This window comes from Sturnira hondurensis, unplaced genomic scaffold, assembly GCF_014824575.4.
Source record: "Sturnira hondurensis isolate 20B ecotype Veracruz unplaced genomic scaffold, ASM1482457v3 Scaffold0010428, whole genome shotgun sequence".
Lineage (NCBI taxonomy): Eukaryota > Metazoa > Chordata > Mammalia > Chiroptera > Phyllostomidae > Sturnira > Sturnira hondurensis.
In genome coordinates, this window is record NW_028083059.1 from 7,623,941 (window position 1) to 7,640,716 (window position 16,776).

A 16,776-nucleotide genomic window follows, 5' to 3' on the forward strand; every position below is an offset into this window, starting at 1 on the left:
TACTTCTGATAAACGGTTAATATCCAAAATTTATATAAGAACTTACAAAGCTCAACTCCAAATAAAAAAACACAAACAATCTAATTAAAAAATGGGCAGATGGACTGAATAGACACTTCTCCAAATAGACATACAGATGGCCAATAGCCATATGAAAAGATGCTCAACGTCACTAATCATCAGAGAAATGCAAATGAAAACAATAATGTCATAGCACCTCACACTTGTCAAAATGGCTACCATCAATAAATCAACAAAAAAGCTCTGGTTAGGTGTGGAGAAAAAGAACCCCCATGTACTGTTGGTAGGAATGCAGATTGGTGCAGCCACTTTGGAAAGCAGTATGGAGATACCTCAAAATATTAAAAATGAAGTTGCCTTATGACCCAGTGGTTTACTTTTGGGAATTTATCCAAAGAAACCAAAAACACTCATTTGAAAGAATAAATGCACCCCTTTGTTCATTGCAGCATTACTGAAACAGCCAAGATTTGGAAGCAGCCCATATNTCACACTTGTCAAAATGGCTACCATCAATAAATCAACAAAAAAGCTCTGGTTAGGTGTGGAGAAAAAGAACCCCCATGTACTGTTAGTAGGAATGCAGATTGGTGCAGCCACTTTGGAAAGCAGTATGGAGATACCTCAAAATATTAAAAATGAAGTTGCCTTATGACCCAGTGGTTTACTTTTGGGAATTTATCCAAAGAAACCCAAAACACTCATTTGAAAGAATATATGCACCCCTTTGTTCATTGCAGCATTACTGAAACAGCCAAGATTTGGAAGCAGCCCATATGTGTTCATCAGTAGATGAAGGGATTTTTTTTAAAAAAAGCTGTGGTACATTTACACAATAAAATACTACTTGCTTTTTAAAAAAATAAGAAAATTTTACCCTTTGCAACAGCATGGGTGGACCTAGAGAACATTATGCTAAGTGAAATAAGCCAGTCAGAGAAAGATAAGTACCTCATCATTTCACTCATATGTGGAAGCTAATGACCAAAATAAACTATTAAGCAAAATTGAGATAGACTTACAGAGAGTAGGCCGACAGCTCTCATCTGGGGTTTGAGAGGGTGGAGGGATTGAGGGGGAAAAAAGAGAAAACTCATGGACACGAACAACAGAGTGAGGGTTGTCATGGGGAGGTGGGGTGAAGGGTGGTAAAGGAGAATAAAGGGGGAATAAATGGTGATGAATGGAGACTTGGGATGGTGAACACACAATACAGTGTACAGATGATTGGAATTGTGCACCTGAAACCTATATAATTTTGTTAACCAATATCATCCCAATAAAATCAATGAAAAGAAAGGGAAAAAAACAATTTGACTCCAGCATCAGTGAGTGGATCTGGAGGGGAGGGCCAGGCATCCGACCGAAGGAGGGTATACCCTACATATTTAACAATCATCCCAGATGATTCTGATGCAGGTGGTCTCCAGAATGCACTATGAAAATATATTGAAACCATCCCTTCTGTCTGTGGTGGTCACACAGACAGAAGCTGCCAAGTCTCAGCTTAGAGTGTGGGACAGAGATGAGGGGCAAGGAAGGCATCGTGGCCAGTGGGCCTGACCCTCCCTCCTCTACCCTGCTCCTCACTGTCATGCTGCCCTCACACTTACCCTGAAAGCCATCTATGCTAATGATTATATTGGATTTAAAATTTGAATGGTACGTTGCAAACTAAACCTAAATATACGCCATTCGATGTTTAGATACCCATAATCAACATTAGGTACTTTTGTTATCTTCATTTCACAAGAAATTGACATGAAGCTCCAAATACTTAACCTGTCTAAAATCCCATAGCAAGAAAGTTTGAGAGTAGCACACAAACCCATATGTTGGGCGTATAACCCTACTGCTTGCTTCCCTGAGGATCCAAGTGTGATGAAGCACCTTTTCCTGCTTGAAACTTTGCCACCATCAAGTACACCCAACGTTTCTCCTAGTCCTTCTCTGTCAGTCAGTGACAATTTTTTTTGGCAGAAAGCCAAGTACAGGAACTAAAACAAAGGTCACAATTGCTCTTAAAGGATCTCAGGATACTTGCAGGCTTTCGAGTGCTATTGATTTGGACCACTTTGCAGTTTCCATTCCTCAGGAGCACATCTGCCCTTCTGAATAGAGTTAACAATGGGTTATAATAAAGCATTTTCAAAATTGCTTCCTGATGTATATACTGATTTTTAAAGCAACATGGTGATTTGGGGTGGCATTTAACTCATGCTAAAAGCAGGACCAGAAATTCTCTTTAAAATAGAACTTTCATTTGTAACTTCAACCCCACTGCAAACCTCAGAGCATTTTGAACTGAATATTGAGTGATCTGAAACTTGAGAAAAGAGACATTCAGTACCCTTGAGGGCCAAACACCCTTTCTGGGCCAATCCTACTACCATCGGCTACTATTCCAGTACCACCCCTTCCCAGTTGGTATAAAAGAACTGTTGGGAGGGAATGGGGATTTTCCAGAAGTCTGTAAAGAGTATTTTGGCTTTTCCCACCCATCCACGAGAGAGAGGAGCAGTATCATAACAGGGTGCAAAGCAAGGGGTTCCCCAAAATATAGGAGATATTCCCCACAGTCCTTGGTTGGGGGAAGGGAGAGCAGATGATATGGCTTAAGCTAATTTTCATAACAATGGCAAATGAATAGCCGTGTCCCTCCTGACGGGAAGCATACTGCCACCCAGGTAAAAGATCTGTATAGGGTCGAATGTATAGTGCAGAATATGAGGTCACATAGGAAGCTCCAGGTCAGCTTTTAAAATGGGGGCCGGTCCACCATGAAGGGGGGGAAGTAGAATAGCAGCCGCAGTGGCAGCCACATGTTTGAAAGGGCATAGAGGTCCCCCTCCACCCTGAGTCAGCCATGAGGTCTGGTGTGTAAGGAGGTACCACACAGTTTGGAGTAAGGCGATGCCATGCATTTTGGATCAAGAGCTGGAAAACCTGCGTGGAGAACATGGCGGCAGAGCTAATGGAGCTGGGAATTGCAGAGACCTACCTAACCAAGCACAGATTCGGGAGAAATGCCTGGAGTGCTGAGCTGTGACCCCAAATGCTGAGCCACAGATTTCTGCTTTTCTGAAAGAGAGTAACTCTGTCATATTCTGAAACTGGCCTAGTTTGGCAAAGGGAGGCAGGACTATGTGTTTTGGGATGTTTTTAGAGGGAGTAGGGCCTAATGGCAGAAATCCGCCATTATTCTGAATCTGTATAACTTTTAAATAAACAACACTTTTCTTTTTTCACCAAACTCTTGCACCAGGAGTCACGCTTCTTGGCAGCGAGCAATCAAACCCCATAGCTGTTCCAGGGCAGCACAAGCAGGGTTCCATAACAGTATTACTAGAACAGAATCTCTTGTAATATGAGAATTTACCCCAGTAGTCTTCACACTGCCGACCCTGGCCATCTCCCAAATACTTTCAGGGGATTCACAAGGTCAAAACTAATTTCAAATGAATCCTAAGACATTATTTGCCTTCTGACTACATTGATATTTATCCTGAAGGTTCAAAAGCAACAGAGAGTAAAACTGCTGGTGCCTTAGCACGAATCGAGGCAGTGGCACCAGACTAACTAGTGGGCATTGCATTCTTTACCACCACATGTTCACATTAAAAAAGGAGGCAAAGGCTCACAATATCCTTGATGAAGTAGTACACTTTATTAATGTTATTATCCCTTAATGTTATAATCCCTTCACTTGGCATTTCAAAACATTTCAAACATTTCAAAAATTAATAGAGAGCCATAAACCACCCCAAATAGCCACAGCAATTTTGAGAAAGATGAACAAAGTAGGAAGGATCACAATACCTAATATCAAACTATACTCAAGACCACTGTAATCAAAACAGTCTGGTACTGGCATAAGAACAGATACATAGATCAATGGAATAGAGAGTCCAGAAATAACCCATGTCTCTATGGTCAATTAATATTTGACAAAGGGGACAGGAGCATAAAATGGAGTAAAAGTAGCCTCTGCGATAAATTGGGAGATCTAGACTGGTGTTGGGAGATCTAGACAGGTACATGCAAAAATATGAAACTAGACCACCGATTTATACCATACACCAAAATAAACTCAAGATGGATAAAAGACTTAAATGTAACTCATGACACCATAAAAGTCCTCAAGGAAAACATAAGGATAAAAATTTCAGATATCCCATGTAGCAATATTTTCACTGATATATATTCTAGGGCAAAGGACATAAAGGAAAGAATAAACAAATCGGACTACATCAAATTAAAAGGGTTCTACAGGGCTAAAAAAATCAGCAAAATGAAAAGGGAAACAACTGTTTGGGAAAATATATTTGCCAATGATACCTCAAACAATGGTTCGATCTCCAAAATATATAAAGAACTCATAAAACTCAACACTAGAAAGACAAACAATCCAATTTAAAAATGGGCAAAGATACTAAACCAAGGAGGACATACAGAGGACCCATAGACATAATAAAGAATGCTTAACATCAGTAGCCATCAGAGAGGTGCAAATTAAAATCACAATGAGATACTACTTTACACTGCTCAGAATGGCCATCATTAGCAAATCAACAAACAAGTGCTGACAAGGTTGTGGAGCAAAGGGAATCGTAGTGCACTGTTGGTGGGATTGCAGACTGGTACAACCACTGTGGAAAACAGTATGGAATTTCCTCAGACAACTAAAAATGGAACCACCTTTTGACCCAGCAATTGCACTGCTGGAATTACACCCTAAGAACCCTGAAACACCAATCCAATAGAACCTATGCTCCCCAATGTTCATACCGGCATTATTTACAATAGCCAAGTGCTGAAAATAATCCAGGTACCCATCAGTTAATGAGTGGATCAAAAAACTGTGGTACAGGACTTCCGCCAAGATGGAGGCATAGGTGGAAACACTGTGCCATCTCCCACAACCAAGTTTGAATACAACAAAGGTTTGGAGAACAAGGACACACCCAAAGACCAGAAAACTGAATTATACGGAAGTCCAACAACTACGAACCATTCAACGGGGACGGTAAGAGAGGCGGAGCCAGCAGCAGAGCTGGGTCGGGCAGGACAGATCCCCCGACCTAGGCGCACAGGAGGCCCGGAACCAGTCGGGGTGTGGGGCAGACTGACCACAGTCCCACATTCGCGCACAGCGAAACGGACCACGCAGGCCCCAGGGGGCGAACCCAGTGGTGGAGGGCTGACAGCGGTGGCACACTCGCGTGCAGTGGAACGAAACGCGTGGGCCTGGTGACGGTGGTGGCTGCAGTGCCCGTGGGGGCCGCAGCGGCAGGCGGCAGACGGGAAGCCATTGTCCCTCTTTGACCCCACCCCCACATACAACGTCACAACCCAGCGACTTAGTTGCCATGCTCTAGTGGACAATTTTAGGGCTCTGATCCTGCTATGGAACAGGCACGAACAGCCCAAAAGATGGCGCAAGAAGAATTCAAAGTCCCAGAGCCAATAACTCTAAGCAACCAACAGATTGCCAGCCTCTCAGAAGCCCAATTTAAGACACTATTTATCAGGATGCTCACAGAATTGGTAGAGTACAGTCACAAATTAGAGGAACATATGAAGGCTAAACTAATTGAAATGAAGGGAGGTGTCCAGGAAACCAATAGCGATGGAAAGGAAACTGGGACTCAAATCAATGGAATGGACCAGAAGGAAGAACAAAACATCTGACCAGAAAGGAATTAAGAAATGAGAATTCAAAAAAATGAGAAGAGGCTTAGGAACCTCCAGGACATCTTTAAACTTTCCAACATCCAGATTATAGGGGTACCAGAAGGGAGAAAGAAACAGCCACGTGTGGAAAACATATTTGAACAAATAATAAAGGAGAACTTCCCCAGTCTGGCAAAGGAAATAGACTTCCAGGAAATCCAGGAAGCTCAGAGAGTCCCAAACAAGTTGGACCCAAGAAGGAACACACCAAGGCACATCATAATTACATTAGCCAAGACTAAAATGAAGGAGAGAATCCTAGAAGCAGCAAGGGATAAGGGAACAGTCACCTACAAAAGAGCACTCATCAGACTGTCAGCAGATTTCTCAAAAGAGACCTTACAAGCAAGAAGGGGCTGGAAAGAAGTATTCCAAGTCATAAAATCCAAAAACCTACAGCCAAGATTGCTTTATCCAGCAAAACTTTCCTTTAGAATGGAAGGACAGACAAAGTGCTTCTCAGATAAGGTCAAGTTCAAGGAGTTCATCAGCACCAAGCCCTTATTATATGAAATGCTAAAGGGACTTATATAAGAAAAAGAAGATGAAAAATATTAACAGTGAAAGGACAGCAAATGCACAGTTATTAACAACCACACCTAAAACAAAAGCAAACTAAGAGGACAGCTAGATCAGGAGTGGAACCATAGAAATGAAGAACACATGGAGGGTTAGAAACAGGGGGGTGGGAGGAGGAGAAGGGGGGAGAAGGCACAGAAAATAGCATAGATGGTAGGTAGAAAATAGATAGGGCGGAGGGCGAGAATAGTGGGGGAAATATAGAATCTAAAGAACTTGAGACACGGGGTTATAAACTAAGGGGAGGAGAATGGTGGGGGAGGGAGTGTGCAGGTGGAGGGGAATGAAGGGGGGGAATAGAACAACTGTAATGGTATAATCAATAAAATATGTTTTAAAAAAAACTGTGGTACAAATACACCACAGGTGGCAAACACAAGGCCCACAGGCTGAATCTGGCCTTCTACCTTGTTTTATCCGGCCCAGCACCTATTTCTACCCAGCAACAGCACCAAGCTCCTTGCCCCTAGTCAAGGAGTAGTTACATTTATACAGTCCTAAAATTACATTTGGCCCTTTGAAAGCAACCATAAGGCTGATGTGGCCCCTGGTGAAAATGAGTTTGACACCCCTGATATACACAATGGAATACTATGCAGCAGAAAGGAGCTCCTAGTCTTTGTGACAGCAGGAATGGAACAGGAGACCATTATGCTAAGTGAAATAAACCAGGTGGCAAAAGACAAATACCATATAATCTCACCTATAAGAAGAACCTAATGAACAAAACAAACAAATTAACAAAACAGAACCAGAGACATGGAAATAAGGAACAAACTGTCAGTGACCAGAGGGGATGGGGAGGAGGATAATAGGGGAAATGAAGGGAATGGCTCTAGTCAAGGAACATGAATAAAGGACCCATGGGCATGGACAAAAATGTGAGGATTGACTGTGGGAGCGGGTGGGGGAAAACAAGGGGTGAGGGGGAAATTGGGACAGTTGTAATTGAACAGCAATAAAAAAATCTACTATATTTTTTCTTTATATATAGACCTTTTATATAGACCTTTTTATTAGGTAGAGGCGGGCAATCTCCGCCAGGGCCTAACAACATCAGTGGGAAACAGAGGCCCTGGTCTGGGACCAGATGGGGCGCCTGTGGCAGAGGGAACTCTGGAAGCCTGGCACCCGGTGGGTCTACAACAGACTCCGTTGGGAGCTGTGGGAGCCTTGGGCCTGCTACAGGGTCCATGGGAGAGAACTGACTCCCTCCCTCCCCATCTAGGCAAGGCTGGGCAATACCGGGCAGAGACCTGTGGGCTTAAGTTTACGTGAAGGGTGCCAGGGGCGGAGGGCCCTGTTCAACTGCGGACTCTGTGGTCGCCAGCCCACCAGCCCGCCAACCCAGGGGGATTTGAGAAGGACACTGTCATTGCTGGTCTTTTGGGGATTGGGCTGGGCTGAGAGGCAGACTTTGTGGAGAAGTCTCTATTGGAAAGTGAAGATTTTTGGGGGGCAACTTATTTTCTAAGTAAGCTTATATTTTTTAAACTGTATTGTTGCTCTATCTTTCAATACTTTGTTCCTCATTTTTCTTTTTGTCTGGTTTTAGTCCTTCTTCCTTTCTTCCCAAACTTTTTGCTTATTCCTCCTTTCTCCTGACTTGTGTGTGTGTGTGTGTGTGTGTGTGTGTGTGTTGGATTGTTTGTTTGTTGCTTAGTTTTCTTTTATCCACAAGAGACACAAATAACTGAAACGGCAAAAGGACCATAGTGGGACCTAAAGAAGGGGCATCTCAACAATAGTGACACAGAGACAAATTTCACTTTGCCATAGCAGAGAAGCCTCAAGTTATTGTATAGGTGTATTTTTTTTCATTATTCTCACTTCTTTTTTTATTTTAATATCTTTGTATTCCTCCTCTTTCTGTACAGATTTCTTAGTCCTGGCTGGTTATATTGTACTATTTGACACATTTCCCCTGTTCTTTCCTGGAATTATTGCTATTACAGTGTATTAGTAATTTTCTATACTTCACACCACTTGCTTTCCTTTGGCATACTACCCAAGCTCTATAACCCCATTCAGACAGATCACATTGAGTCTGTCATGTGAATGTTGCTCTAATATTATTGTAAATAATAGCTGTTCTATACAACGGTAAATACTTCACAACACATCTCTTGGACCTTAGACCACCTTACAGGTTCCTGAATTCTATTACTGTAGTGATTAACTCTATTTGCTCACACGCGACACCTAGTCAATAACCTTTACTCTCACCTTACCTCAAAATCAGACCACCCACAACCTCACTGCTTTCTAGATACAACTCACAAGTATTCCCTTCCCAACAAGAGACTTATCTTCTGTCCACCCTTTCTTAAAAGTGGCAAGCTGGGTCGAAGAGTACAGTTAACACTATACATAGCCTAAAGATTGTCTATTTCTTCTCTACCAACTGTGACTGTAAATAACATAAAATACTCTTCTGCTATCATAAACCATTTTGCCCCCCCTTCCAACTGATCAAATATGCACAAAAAAAAAAGGAGTAGGTGGAAGCAGAGAACACCAAGATACCTGCAGGAGACTACACCGCTGAATTTCACAGGTATTCTACCACAGAAGTTCACACCATAAACCCAGAGAATCAGAACAGATCAATTTAAGAAGCTGAGGCCAACAAGAAGAGCATCACAAACAATGGGAAGACAAAGAAACAATCCCCAAATGAAAGAAAAGGAGGAAGTCTCAGGAAGAATATTAGATTCAATAGAGGCAAGTCAACTATCAGATATTGAATTCAAAGCACTGGTTATCAGGAAATTCAAAGAGCTTACAAGGAGCTACCAGAAACTACAGGGGAGCTAAAATGAACTCACCACAAACTATGTCAACATGAAAAAGGAAATAGAAACCATCAGCAAAGGCCAAGAGGAAATGAAGAATACAATTTCTGAACTGAAGAACACAGTAGAAGGTATGAAAAGCAGGATCGATGAGGCAGAAGACCGCATCAGTGAGTTAGAGGACAGAGTAGAAAGAATCTCCCAGACAGAGCAAGTAAAGGAAAAGAGGCTCAGAAAAAAACGAGGAGGGATTAAGAGAAATACAAGACAATATGAATGTAATAATATCGAAATAATAGGAATACCAGAAGGAGAAGAAAAAGAATGAGGGATAGAAAACCTATTTGAAAGAGTAATAACTAAAAATTTTCCTAATTTGGTGAGAGAAAAAGTTACACGAATCCAGGAATTGCAGAGAGTCCCAATCACATGGAACCCAAAGAGGCCTACTGCAAGACACATCACCATTAAAATGGCAAAACTCCAAGACAAAGAGAGAATCCTAAAGGCAGCAAGGGAGAAAACGGGAGTAACATACAAGGGAGCCCCAATAAGGTTGGCTACTGACTTCTCAATGGAAACATTCCAAGCAAGAAGAGAATGGCAAGAAATATTCCAAGTAATGAGAAACAGAGCCTACAACCAAGGCTACTGTACCCAGCAAGGCTCTCAATCAAGATAGAAGGCCAAATAAAGAGCTTCCAATACAAAAGAAGTCTAAAAGAATATGCCTCCACCAAACCAGTTCTACAAGAATTACTAAAAGGGCTGCTTTAAGGAAAGGAAGGAAAAGAGAGAGATGGAGAGGAACACAAGTACATAAATAGCAATGAATAAGTATCTTTCAATAATAACCTTAAATGTAAATGGATTAAATGAACCAATTAAAAGACAAAGAATAGCTGAATGGATAAGAAAGCATGACCCACACATATGCTGCCTACAAGAGACCCACCTCAGGTCAAAAGACCATCACAGACTAAAAGTGAAAGGATGGAAACAAATTTTCCAAGCAAATGGACAAGAAAAAAAAAACCGGGGTAGCAATCCTCATATCAGACAAAATAGACTTCAAAAAAAGGGCCATAAAGAGAGACCCAGAAGGTCACTTCATAATACTCAAGGGAAGAATCCACCAAGAAGACATTAACATTGTAAATATATATGTACCCAACATAAGAGCACCCAAATATATAAAGAAAATCCTAGAAAACCTCAAGAAAGATATTGACAGCAAGACAATTATAGTAGGGGATTTTAACACCCCACTGTCAAAACTGGACAGATCTTCCAAACAAAATATCAACAAAGATATTGCAGCATTAAACAACACCCTAGATGAAACGGACCTAACTGATATGTAGAGAGCCATTCATCTCAAAGAAGCTAAATACACATTCTTTTCAAATGCACATGGAATATTTTCAAAGATAGACCACATTATAGGACACAAAACGAGTCCCAACAAATTCAGGGAAATTGGAATCATACCAAGCCTTTTCTCTGATCACAAGGGACCAAAATTGGAAACTAACCCCAAAGGAAAAAACCCCAAACCCCCCAAATCATGGAGACTGAATGGTATGCTATTAAACAACGAATGGGTCAAGATTAAATTAGGGAAGAAATCAAAAAGTTTCTGGAAACAAATGAAAATGAACTCACAACAACCCAAAACCTATGGGACACAGCAAAGGTAATCCTGAGAGGGCAGTTCATAGCAATACAGGCTTACCTAAAGAAGATAGAAGCATTTCAAACAAACAACCTAACCCGATGCCTCCAAGAACTCGAGGAACAACAACAAAGACAGCCCAGAGCAAGTAGAAGGAAAGAAATAACCAAGATCAGAGCAGAACTAAATGACATAGAGACTAAAAGCACAATTCTAAGGATCAATGAATCCAGGAGCTGGTTCTTTGAAAAGATAAACAAAATCAACAAGCCTTTAGGCAGGCTCATCAAGAAAAGAAGAGAGAGGACCCAAATAAACACAATCAGAAATGAAGGAGGAGAGATTACAACTGACACCACAGAAATACAAAGAATTGTAAGAAGTTACTATGAAGAACTATATGCCAAGAATTTTGAAAACCTAGGTGAAATGGACAAATTTCTAGAAAAACATAATCTTCCAAAACTGAATGAAGAAGAAGCAGGAAGCTTGAACAGACTAATAATAGCAGAAGAAATTGAAGCAGTAATCAAAAAACTCCCAACACACAAAAGCCCTTGATTGGATGGTTTCACAGGAGAATTCTACAGGGCATTTAAGGAAGAGCTAACCCTTATCCTTCACAGACTATTCCAAAAAATCCAAAATGATGGAAAATTCCCCAACTCATTTTATGAAGCCAGCATCATCCTAATTCCAAAGCCAGATAGAGACACAACAAAGAAAGAAAACTTCAGGCTAATATCACTGATGAACATAGATGCTAAAATCCTCAATAAAATATTGGCAAATCGCATCCAACAATACATCAAAAAGATCATACACCACAACCAAGTGGGATTCATCCCAGGGATGCAAGGATGGTTCAATGTTCATAAATCAGTAAATGTAATATATCACATAAACAAAAGCAAAGACAAAAACCACATGATCATATCAATAGACACAGAAAAAGCTTTTGATAATGTACAACACCCATTTATGATAAAAATGGGAATAGAGGGAGCATTCCTCAATATAATAAAGGCCATATATGAAAGACCTACAGCCAACATCATACTCAATGGGCAAAAACTAAAAGCTTTTCCACTAAGATCAGGAACAAGACAAGGTTGTCCACTTTTACCACTTCTATTTAATATAGTATTAGAAGTTCTACCCACAGCGATCAGACAAGAAAAGGAAATAAAAGGCATCCAAATCGGAAAGAAGGAAACAAAACTGGCATTGTTTGCAGATGATATGATAGTGTACATGGAAAATCCTATTGCCTCTACCAAAAAACTGCTTGAACTAATAAATGAATTTGGCAAAACAGCGGGATACAAACTCAATATCCAGAAATCAAAGGTATTTTTGTATACCAACAATGAAACAGCAGAAGCAGAAATCAAGAAAAAATCCCATTCGATATAGCAAAAACAAAAATAAAATATCTGGGAGGAGACCTAACCAAGGAGGTAAAAGACCTGTATGCAGAAAACTACACAACACTGAAGAAAGAAATCAAGGAAGACACAAACTAATGGAAACACATACCGTGTTCATGGATTGGAAGAATTAACATCATCAAAATGTCCATACTACNAAATATAAGCCGTGAAACCATTAAAGCCCTAGAGGAGAACATTAGCAGGAAAATCTCAGATATTCCACACAGCAAGATTTTTACTGATATGTCCCCTAGAGCAAGGGATATAAAGGAAAGAATAAACAAATGGGATCTCATCAAAATTAAAAGCTTCTGCATGGCTAAGGAAAACAGTATCAAGATACAAAGAGAAGCAACAGGTTGGGAAAACATATTTGCCAATGATACCTCAGACAAAGGTTTAATCTCCAAAATATACAAAGAACTCACTCGACTCCACTCAAAGAAGACAAGCAACCCAATTAAAAAATGGGCAAAGGACTTGAACAGACATTTCTCCAAGGAGGACATACAGAGGATCCAGAGACACATGAAAAGATGCTCAATATCTCTAGCTATCAGATGTGAGGGCAATCTGGCTGCGACATCTGTCACCCCATTGATCGCCAGGGTCGATATCGCTAGCTATCAGAGTGATGCAAATTAAAACCACAATGAGATACCACTTTACACCAGTCAGAATGGCTATCATAAACAAAGAAACAAACAAGTGCTGGAGAGGTTGTGGGGAAAAGGGGTCCCTAGTTCACTGTTGGTGGGATTGCAGACTGGTACAACCACTATGGAAAACAGTAGGGAATTTTCTAAGAAAACTAGAAGTGAATGTGCCCTTTGACCCAGCAATTCCACTATTAGGAGTATATCCTAAGAACCCTGAAACACCAATCCAAAAGAACCTAGGCACCCCGATGTTCATAGCAGCACAATTCACGATAGCCAAGAGTTAGAAGCAACCTAGATGCCCATCGGTAAATGACTGGGTCAAAAAGCTATGGTACAGCCCTGGCTGGTGTGGCTCAGTGGATTGAGTTCAGGCCTGTGATCCAGAGGATTGTAGTTCGATTCCCAGTCAGGGCACATGCCTGGGTTGCAGGTCAGTTCCCTGCAGGCCAACTCCCAGCAAGGGACGCACGAGAGGCAACCATACATTGATGTTTCTCTCCCTCCTTTCCCTCTGAAGATAAATAAATAAATAAATAATAACATCTTTTAAAAAAAGCTATGGTACATTTACACAATGGAATTCTATGCTGCAGAAAGAAAGAAGGAGCTCCTACCCTTTGCAACAGCATAGCTGGAACTGGAAAGCATCATGCCAAGTGAAATAAGTCAGGCAGTGAAAGACAAATACCACATGATCTCACCTTTAACAGGCATCTAAACAACAAAACAAACAAGCAAGCAAAATATAACCAAATACACTGAAATAGAGAACAGGCAGACAGTGACCAGAGGGGAGAGGGGAGGGAATCATAGGGAAAAGGGGAAGGGTTTACAGGAACAAGTATAGAGGACACATGGACCAAAACTAAGGGGGGTGGAAATGGGAGGGAGGGGGAGGGCTTGGGTGATGGACTGGGATGGGAATATAAGACAGAAAACTGTACTTGAACAAGAATTAAATTTTAAAAATAAAATTAAAATTAAAAAAAAGAAGACTACTCACAATTACCTACAGAGTCCAACAAAAAACACCTATCTTTCCAACTGTGTATCTGTATTATGCCAGATTTTCTTTGTATATCTCAGGGAAAAAAGATTGGAAGAGATCAAATGCACAATAAGATATTAGAATCCAGTTACCATCTCTTTAGCCAAGCACCAAAGATATTTGCACAAATGGAAAACAATGACACTCTTCGCATTAGTTTGTTTGGGAAAATGTAATTTTTCATTAAAAATAATTCATGAAGTTGAAATGTAATGGGCTTATTAATGTTATTTTAAGTGAATTAATAAATATTTTTCAATTACTCAGTTTTAAGTTTGAGTATGGTAAATATTGATCACTATAGTTCATACAGAGTCAGTCAGAGTCCTCAGTTTTAAGACTGAAGAGCGGTCCTGACATCAAGAACCACTAATCGACCTTATGCCAACCAGCCTTCTCTACCATTTTAGAGAAAACAGAGGAAATTGTCATTATCAAAGTTAATAGTTTTTTTAGCTCTACACCCCACTTCTTATTCCTTAGTCTTAAGACTTCTGTCATGTTTTCTGATATCAGTGACACATGTTTCATATCTAAGTACTTGAAGGTAAAAGCTCTACCTCATTTCAAATTTCCATAGGCCAAAACATGTAGGGTCAACAAAAACAAAGCACTGTGTAGTGAGTTACATATAATTATAAGCATGAAATAACACAGCATATGTCAGCAATATGTTCTATACCGAGGCCAAGTACCATAAAGGCCTATTCTCTGGGGATCGGACCGTAATGTCTCTGCCACATGATCTGCATTGCACACTTCTAGGTTGTGCCATCTCTTGAGCTATGTGATGTTAGTCTTCAGTATTTGGTGAGAAGCCTTCTGAAATGAATATAATTAACCCTCAACATATTATGTGTGAGAAACTTGGTCAAAATAAACCCAAAAGCAGATCTTTCCTTGGCTTTAGCAGGTGACATTATATAGGCAAATCAATCAAGTAAACCAACTAACGAGCCAGAACAACTTTTTTCTTTTTCTGTATTCAAGAGTGCATAAACACTGTCCCATGAACAGAGGGTGACATTTTGATTGATACCAGCAGGAAACTGTTTTACAGACTCTTCTCCTCTATCCAAGTGGTGAGCCAGAGTCAGACTACTTAAACCTGAGGCCCAAAGTCAGAGGCTCTTGTAGGAGGGAAGCAAAAAAACATGAGGAATCCCTGCTCCCACCCCTTGACCAGCTGCAGAGGCCAGGCCTTAACACCAACACAAAAAGAGCTGGCTACCAGCTTTGCCCATCACTAGCACCATTACCAGTAATGAACAAAGGCAGTCCTCCCACCAGAGAAGGCAGAGGCGGAACAGGGACTGATATACTCAATACTGACCAAATTGTTCCTGCCCAGAAGTGTTAAAGACAAGGAGTAGGTCTTTGGGTCATACCTCCTCTCCTTCAGTCCCTTTATTACAGTACATTCCACTGTAGGAGACCAAGTATCACTTTATCAGTAGATACTTGAGTACCTGATGTCCATATCTAATCCAGTGTGTTAATTTGCTAGGGCTGTCACAACAAAGTATTAGAAACTGAGTGACTTACTATAAATTTATTCTCTCCTCATTCTGGAGGCTAGAAGTCTGAGACCAAGGTGTTGGCATGGTTGAATCCTTCTGAGGACCATGAGGAGAACTGTTCCATGAGTTTCCCCAGCCTCAGGTAGTTTGCTGGCAGGCTGGCATTTCTTGGCTTATGGATGCATGAATCCAATCTCTGACTTGATGTTCATGTGGGCTCTTCCCTGTATGCATGTGTCTGTGTCCAATTTTTTCCTTTTTATAAGGGTATCAGTTGTATTAGATTAGGGCTCACTTTAATGATCTCAACCTAATTTGATCAGCTGCAAAGACACTATTTCAAAAAAAAGATCACATATTCAGGTACTGGGAGTCAAAACTTCAACATCTTTTAAAGGGACATAATTCAACACAAAGTATGCAATGTAAAAAATATCTCCAGTAAAAAGCTGAATTAGACTTTATGACTCAGCTTAGATCTTAAGTGCTCCCTCTCACAAAACAGAGATTACCTTAAAAAAAAAAAAGGAAGGTGAAAGGGAGTGTGGGTTCTTTAAGGTGAAGTTATCCACTTCCACTCTCTAGTATTATGCGACCCAGTCAATGCCAGGGTTTTATGAGGCAGAGTGAAGGTTCTTTGGAACATGTTAAATTCAAGTGGCCACATTACACCAGATGTTGCCCATTTCAAGTCACAAAACAATTGTTTTCTATTTTGCTAAAATGGCAATTACCAAGCTACAAGAACATATGTATCTTTGTATAGTCCCTGGCCTTTTTCCCTCAGTTCCATTCTTATCCCTTCCCTTCCTCTGTGTGCCCTCAGGGAACTGATTCTGCAGGCTTTATTTTTTAGGCCCCATGACAGACAGATTCTGGCCAATAAGCATGGTATTGACTGTAGACTGGGAAGCAGAGAAAGGGAGAAGCCTCTACTCCTCAGATGGCTTCTCCTAAAGCAGCTGCAACTCATCCATGACTCAAGTTTCCACTGGAGAGGTCCAGCATTTCTCTAGCTTCTTTCAAATGACCTGACCCCGTGGGAACACTGCCTAATGGTGTTAGTGGTTCCTCCAGTTGCCCCACTGACCCTTATTTGAATCCAGCTTCCCCATTACCAGTTTAGTCAACTCCCTGAATTTGTCCCCTCTGTTAGGGTCTGAAAGCAGCAATATCCTAAAAGTAATGAGCCTATCCAGAACCAGAGCTTGGTCTTATATGTCATTCTTCACTAAAAAGAGTCTGAGATCCTTAGAGATATGGTTGGTTTCGGGGCTATGATAGGGAAAGAATAATATGAGCTTAGAATA